The sequence below is a fragment of the Oryctolagus cuniculus genome, chromosome 13, assembly GCF_051225735.1.
Source record: "Oryctolagus cuniculus isolate XC-2025 breed Fujian yellow rabbit chromosome 13, ASM5122573v1, whole genome shotgun sequence".
Lineage (NCBI taxonomy): Eukaryota > Metazoa > Chordata > Mammalia > Lagomorpha > Leporidae > Oryctolagus > Oryctolagus cuniculus.
In genome coordinates this window covers 88,973,073-88,981,171 of record NC_142879.1, presented here as the reverse complement: position 1 = coordinate 88,981,171, position 8,099 = coordinate 88,973,073, and the positions used below count along the sequence as shown (strand labels likewise).

At 37.7% G+C, this 8,099-nt stretch overlaps 1 pseudogene; it reads right to left on the bottom strand.

Moving 5' to 3' along the window:
* Positions 1-7,715: 7,715 nt before the first annotated feature.
* LOC149122720 (U6 spliceosomal RNA) lies at positions 7,716-7,783 on the bottom strand (annotated as a pseudogene).
* Positions 7,784-8,099: the final 316 nt, after the last annotated feature.

Sequence of the window (8,099 nt, the reverse complement as noted above, 5' to 3'; positions counted from 1 at the left end):
AGTTAATAACAAGGTTCCAAGAGGGGAAATTACTTGCATCATAGTCTTTGAGAACTAATGGACATCACAGGTGATCTAAAGAATTTAGAAGGTTTGTGAGCCCCTAGAGTGAAAAAGTCACAGGGAGCACAAGGACAGTGCCTAGAGTTTATTTTGATGGATTTTAGCCCCTTTCATTGGAGGGAGGCCCGAAGAAGCTGGACTGATTAGTAAACCTCAGAAGTGTCTTTTCAATGTGAAGGCAAACTGAGACTGAGGGGTTTTTGGAAAAACGTTGAACAAAAGACATTTCCCACACTTGGTTAAAACACATCATTTATCTACTGATTTTCATCAAATCTGTTAACATTAGGTATAAGGTACAGTGGACATGGTGGATGGCACATAGCAATATGATTTTAGTAATATATCATGAGGTGCTTTTTTTAAATGGATTTAGCAGGTAAAATTGGGCTACCTAATGGGATGTAGCTGGAATAATCACCTTTTTGTTAAATAAATCTGAGGTAATAAATGTTAGTGTATGAAAACATTGAGTTTTCTGTTATTGGGCCTTCTTGGTTATTTTAATCTGGGATCTGCGAATTCTCATTTTCTTTATTTTATTCCTCATCATGTCGGACCAACTCTGCTGCTTTGGGGATTTTTTTAGTACATCTGACATTTGGAAATTTAGACAATAGTATAGTTAAAATGAGATGTACCAAGTAAAGTATTTTTATTCTGATACATATTTTGGAATTCTTCTAAAATTCCTATTGAGTATCCTTGTTAAATTTAGTTGCATCCCAGGTTAAGACTTATTGGAGGCAGGCGCCATGGCTCAATAAGCTAATCCTCCACCTGCGGTGCAGGCACACCAAGTTCTAGTCCTGCTGGGAGAGCCAGATTCTGTCCCAGTTGCTCCTCTTCCAGTCCAGCTCTCTGCTATGGCCCAGGAGTGCAATGGAGGATGGCCAAAGTGCTTGGGCCCCGTACCTGCATGGGAGACCAGGAGGAAGCACTTGGCTCCTGGCTTTGGATCAGCGCCATGTGCCAGCCGCAGCACACTGGCCACAGCGGTCACTAGGGGGTAAACCAACAGAAAAAGGAAGACCTTTCTCTCTGTCTCTCTCACTGTCCACTCTGCCTGTCAAAATAAAAAATAATTTTTATAAAAAGACTTATTGGAGCCACTTTAGTGATTATACCCATGAAACTTTGTTAATAAATGCAAATAGAACCTGGGAAAATTGATGTATATCTTATGCTGTAGAGACTTAAGATTGAACATCTTTTTTTAATCTTTTTTAATTATATAATTTAAAAACAAATTTGAGATTTTTTTTTTTTTTTACTTTACTAAGTCACAGCTCTGGCCCCATTAATATGACTTAACAATGTTTTTTCCTCTCAGACTTATCTCTATTGTTTCAGTTAACTGCATGTCTTTTCTTTACATTCAGATTCCCTCAGCTCTCAAAGCTTATTCATCTTAATTCTGTTGTTCCTATTTCCCTCCCTTTTATTCTGTCCCTAGGCTAATTGAGGTCATGATTCTCCATTCCTTCTGTGTGGTGTCACAGTAGGCTTGAAGTGTTCTTTTTCTCTTCTGATTTCTAAAGAAAGAAATTATGTATTCCCCCAGTTTAGATATTTTAATAATGCACTCTAAAACAAAGGTTAAATGTTCTTAATTTGACAAGAATTTTCAGGGCCAGTGGTGTGGCATAGTGGGTAGAGCCACCACTTGCAGTGCTGGCAGCTCATATGGATCCAGATCTCTGCTAAAGCCTGGGAAAGCAGTAGAAGATGGCCCAAGTCCTGGGCCCCTGCACCCATGTGGGAGACCTGGAAGAAGCTCCTTGCTCCTGGCTTTGGATTGGCACAACTCTGGCCATTGCAGCCAACTGGGGAGAGAACCAGTGGATGGAAGACCCCTCTCTCCTCTCTGCCTCTCTCTGTACAACTCTGACTTTAAAATAAATAAATTTTAGATTTGTTCTACTTCATTGCCACTTCAGGGTGTGTGTAAGGAGTGCATATCCAGTTTTTCTATTTTGGAATTTTGGGATTTTGTATTAGCTCTGCTGTGTATTCATTTTTCTTGAGCATTGGTGATATCTTCTCCTTAGTTGTATTAAGAGAGAGAGCAATAGCCCTCATGTCTTTTTAGGTAAGTAAGACATATTAAAAACAGAGCATTCAGTATACATTCATAGTAGTTTGACTTGTTCAATTGATTTTCCTGAACTCCCTTGGATATTCTTGGTCTTTGCTGTACAACTTTCTATACTCATTAATTCTTTGATATTCCCAAATCCAGAAAATGAATGACTCAACAGCTGTGTTCCTGTATTTGCTGGGACTCAGGGTAAGAAGCAAAGTGGAGGTGTTCAGGAATCTAAAGGTACATGCTACATAGCAAAGCACATCATTTCCTATACAAAGTGACTGGGAAATCCAGAATCTTTTGCACACATATTGGATCCTGAACTATTACTGGACTATTCAGTAAGATTTTAATGTATTTATTTTCTGTGTTTGTGTTTGTATTTCTAAATAAACTCTGCTGGGCTACTTAACATTAACATGTATTGCAGAATTCTTTCATCAGTTTTTACTTTTAAAAAGTTTCTTTTTCAGTTTTATGGGAGAGGGTAGAAGTTTTCTGCTATGTAACTGAAAATTTATTCATTCATTAAACTTAAAAATATTTGTTGCAAATGGGTGGAATACTATTAATTCTTGTGTGATTTTCATGAAGCTAAATACATTCTCTATTTTGTTTTGCTTAAAATTTCTGCATGTGTGGACTTCTTTTTTCCTTCTTGCCCCAAATCCCTTTGTGTATTGGGATGGCAAATGGGTTTTACACTGGACAAAACATGTTATTTTGGCAAAGAAGTACTTAGCGTTCCTGCTTCAAGTATTCAAATATTGCATTGGAAATCAGTATATTTGTTTACTGTACAAATGTCCTTCATACAATTTTGTAATCTTCTGGGATGGGAGAGGAAGCAGGAAATAGGAGGATTATGGGTGGGAGGGAAGTTTTGGGGAGGGGAAGCCACTGTAATCCAAAAGCTGTACTTTGGAAATTTATATTTATTAAAAAAATTAAACAATTTTGTAATCTTCATCTTCCTTTTTATTTCATCCTTTTTAAAAAAAGATTCATTTATTTTACTTGAAAGTCAGAGTTACACAGAGAAGGAGAGAGCGAGAGGGAGAGCAGTCTTCCAACCACTGGTTCACTCCCCATTTGGCCACAATGGCTGGAGCTCTGCCAATCCAAAGCCAGGAGCCAGCAGCTTCTTTTGGGTCTCCTATGCAGGTGCAGGAGCCCAAGGGCTGGGCCATCCTCTACTGCTGGATAGTAAGTCTTACTTGCCTAAAAAGATGGATAGTAATTTGAGTAGCCAGGACTTGAACTGGCACCCAATTGGAATGTCAGCACTGCAAGCCACAGCTCTACTTGCTACTCCACAGCGTCGGCCCCCTAAATTCTTATGAGTATTGCTACATGATTGGAATTTATAATTGATAATGCTGAACAATTGAAACTGTCTTATTTACAATTGTAGGACTGGATATGGCAGTTTTACTTGAAGTAAAGTATGTAGCCTGCTTATTGTATGATTTTCGGAAAAGCATGTATTTATATATAACAGCAGATCTGTTAATCATTTAAAAGTGAATTGTCATGATTACCCAGATGTAAAGAATGCAATATGTGCTAATGAGTTAGCAGTCACAGACATTTAGAATTAGAGGGATTTTAGAACTTTTTCAATACTGCAGTTTTTATGAAAAACTAATAATTTTTTTATTTGACAGGTAGAGTTATATACAGTGAGAAATCAGAAAAGTCTTCCTTCCATTGGTTCAGTCCCCAAATGGCTGCCACAGTTGGAGCTGTGCCCATCCAAAGCCAGGAGTCAGGTGCTTTCTCCTGGTCTCCCATCCGGGTGCAGGGCCCAAGCACTTGGGCCATCCTCCACTGCCTTCCTGGGCCATAGCAGAAAGCTGGACTGAAAGAGGAGCAACCAGGACTAGAACACTTTGCCCATAAGGGATACCAGCACCACAGGTGGAGAATTAACCAAGTGAGCCACGGCGCTGGCCCCCGATAAATTTACTCTTAACAAAATATCAAAATATCTTATTTAGTATAAAGTTAGCAGTGAAAAGAGACTACCTTGTTGAACACAGAAATTTGAGATTATATTTCTTGGTATTAATTTGCATCTTAAGGCTTATTGCCTAGTTTATTTCAATATTTCAATCTAATATTACTAATAATATCTTGTACTTAGTGGTTCACTGTGTGCCAGACAATATTCTTTTGATTTTTTAAAGATTTATTTATTTATTCATTTGGAAGTCAGAGTTACACAGATATTGAACAAGAGGAAGAGAGAGAGAGAGAGAGGTCCTCCATCTGCTGGTTCACTCCCCAGATGGCCTAAAAGGTCAGAGATATGCCAATCTGAAACCAGGAGCCAGGACCTCTTCAGGGTCTCCCATGCAGATTCAGGGGCCCAAGGACTTGGGCCAACTTCCTACTGCTCTCCCAGGCTATAGCAGACAGCTGAATGGAAAGTGGAGCAGCCTGGACTTGAACCGGCCTCCATATGGGATGCCCCCACTGCATGCAGTGGCTTTACTAGGTACACCACAGCACTGGCCTCAAGACAATGCTCTAAAATGATGCATTAATTATTCCCAAATATTGAAAAGTGGCATGGTACACATTTGAATGTGTTGTTTTGTACTAGTTGTAGAAACAGTTTGAAATATATTTGTATTTAAAAATGTAAGCTATGATCTAAAGGTTTACTTTCCCTTAAGGTGCCTGTTTGGAAACTGAGAGATCATTGAAGTCTCAAGATAGAGTACAACTGATCTTATCCAAGCCTCCTTTATCACATGAGGATGCTAAATGCCAAGCCCAGAGAAGTTAAGTGAACTGTTCAAGGTCACATAGGTAAGTTGTGGCAGGGATAATTCTGTATTAGCATTAGGTATCCTGATACATAGGCCACTGTTCTGTCAATTTTGTACTCCTTCTGGAGTTAAAGATTCTAAGTTGTGGAAAATTGAATTTGGAAATTTAGTGGTTGCTATGTTGTTATGGTGAGAAATTTCTGTGTATAGCTATGAGTTGCTTAAATTTTATTCAATATATTTTTCTAGTATGTTTGCTATTTATTTGAAATGTATAACAAGTAGCTTCATCTATTTGCCAAAAGAATTTTTTGAAGATTTATTTATATTATTTGAAATTCAGAATTACACAGAGAGAGAAGGACAGGCAGAGAGAGTGGTCTTCCATTCACTGGTTCACTCCACAGTTGGCCTCCATGGCTGGAGCTGTGCTGACTGGAAGGCAGGAGCCAGGAGCCTCTTCCTGGTCTCCTATACAGGTGCAGGGGCCCAAGGACTTGGACCATTTTATAATGCTTTCCCAGGCCATAGGAGAGAGCTGGATAGGAAGTGGAGCAGCCAGGTCTTGAACTGATGCCCCTATGGAATACCAGCACTGCAGGTGGCAGCCTCACCCACTATGGCACAGTGCCAGCCCTTGCCAAAAGAATTTATAGAAGCTATTCCATATATACACTTCACAATTATTTAGTTACTTGACACGAACTATCCCTGCATATTTGAAAATTTTGAATGGTATCACTTGGGTTTTAAGAATTTTATATTTTAGGTCTCTTAATATTTTTAGTGATGATGTTTTAAAGGCCCTTTCTGTTTTATGAAAAATGATAAGGATTTTGTTTTACAATGGCCATAGTATTACTACTTAAAGCAATAGATTAAATAACACTTTTAAACAAAGTCATTTAATACTGAATTCTAACACACTGGTATATTTTAAAGTGAGAAACCGGATTTCTTTCAGATATTCTAAAGAAGAATGATAATCAAAATTGAAGACATCTACAGTTTTTAATCACTTGTTTTAAATATTGGTCATAATGGTCCAATTTTGAGTTTAATTTTAATTAGCTTTTAAATGATTCAATATGTTTTATAGAAAAAATTCGGAGAACATAATTATATACTCAACCTCCCTCCCTTCTTTTTCCTTCTTTGTCATTTTTTTTAGCTTATGAAATGACATTTTCAGTTTACATTACATTAAAAAGGGTTGTTGAGTCAAGGGACAAGTTTAACAGGCAAAAAGCAAAAAGATCCTAATTTAGAGGGAATACAGACAATGGCTCTAAACAATATTTGAATATCACATCTAAACAATATTTGAAGAAATTGATAAATATTTTAATTTCTCCTACTAAAATGCTCAAAGTCTTTAATTATTTATCAAATATTAGTGCAAAATTATGGATTTAAATGATCCCAAAAAGTGATGAATTTTTGTGTAATAAAGTCCAATTTTTGTCAAGGTTTTTTGACAGTCTCACAGAAAACTTGTGTTTGTGAATGGGAAGAATAATACCAAAATATCCATACTACCAAAAGCAATTTGCAAATTCAATGCAATCCCAATCAACATACCAACGATGTTCTCAGAGCTAGAAAAAATGATGCTAAAATTCACATAGAAACATGAGAGATGCTTAACATCTAAAGCAATATTATAAAGCAAAAAAAAGCTGGAGACATCACACCATATTTTAAGACATATTACAGGGGTCAGCACTATGACAAAGCAGGTAAAGTCACCGTCTGCAGTGCCGGCATCTCATATGGGTGCCAGTATGTTTCCCAGCTGCTCCACTTCTTATACCCCTCTCTGGTATAGCCTGAGAAAAAAGTAGAAAATGGCCAAAGTCTTTGGGCCCCTGCACCTGCATAGAGACCTGGAAGAAGCTCCTGACACTTGGATTCAGATCAACAGAGCTCTGGCCATTGTGGCCATTTGGGGAGTAAACCAGTGGATGGAAGACCTCTCTCTCTCTCTGCCTCTACCTCTCTGTAACTCTGCCTTTCAAATAAATAAACTGAAAAAAAAAAAAAAAAAGAAGAAGTGTTAGAACTGATATAATAACAGACACATAGTTCAATGGAAAAGACTTGGTAGCATAGAAATAAACCCAAATTTCTACCAGCAACTCATATTTAACAAAGGAACTAAAATGAACTGGAGAAAGAAGAATCTCTTTCACAAGTGGTGCAGAGGAACTTGATTATCCATATGTAGAAGCCTGAAAAGAGACTCCAACATCTCTTACACTATGTGAAAGTGAACTCATAGTGAATTAAAATGTAATCATAAGACCCAAACCCAAGTAAACATAGGGGAACTCTAAATATTGTCAACACACAATAGCTTTTGGGTAAGATTCCAATAGCAATAGTCACAAAAATAAAAACAGAGACATTTGAGTATATCCAACTAAGATACTTCTTCACAACAAAGTAAACATCAGAGTGTAGATACAATGAACAGATGGCAGGAAAAATTAAAACTCTGAATGTTTACAGATTTCCAGAACATTTACATGAATTGGAAAAACTCCAAAAAATACAGTGAAAAAACATCTGAATAGACATTTCTCAGAAGAAATGTAAATGGTCAAAACATGTGAATATGCCCGATGTCACTAGCCATTATGTAAATATAAATCAGAACACCATATCAGTCTCCAACACCTGTGGGAGAATACAACACTCAGGTGTTTGTGTGTGCAGCAAGTGGGTTTAGAGGACCCTGTTCACCTCTGGAGAGCAGAGTCTACAGGGAGGTAAAGAAACCTTACTGCGCAGGGGCATGCTAATCTTCTCTGTATCGTTCCAATTTTAGTATATGTGCTGCCGAAGCGAGCACATGTGCTGCCGAAGCGAGAAAGAGATGAAAAGAATTTATCTCAGCTAGCCACTAATATTCAAGAAACAAGGTCTTCAGGAAAGCCAACTCAACTGACATTTTCATGTCATTGTTAAATAAAGGAAAAATTATCTAGGTTCAGCAATACGTAGTTTATAAGAGAAAGACTACAGAGTAATTTCCTTGGCATAGAAATAACTTTGTCTTTTTTTTTATCTATGAGGGCTTGCTATCACCACCACACACCCACATCCCATATACAAATGCCTGGCTTGAGTGGTAGCTTCTCTGCTTTGAGGCAAGTTTCTGCTAGTGT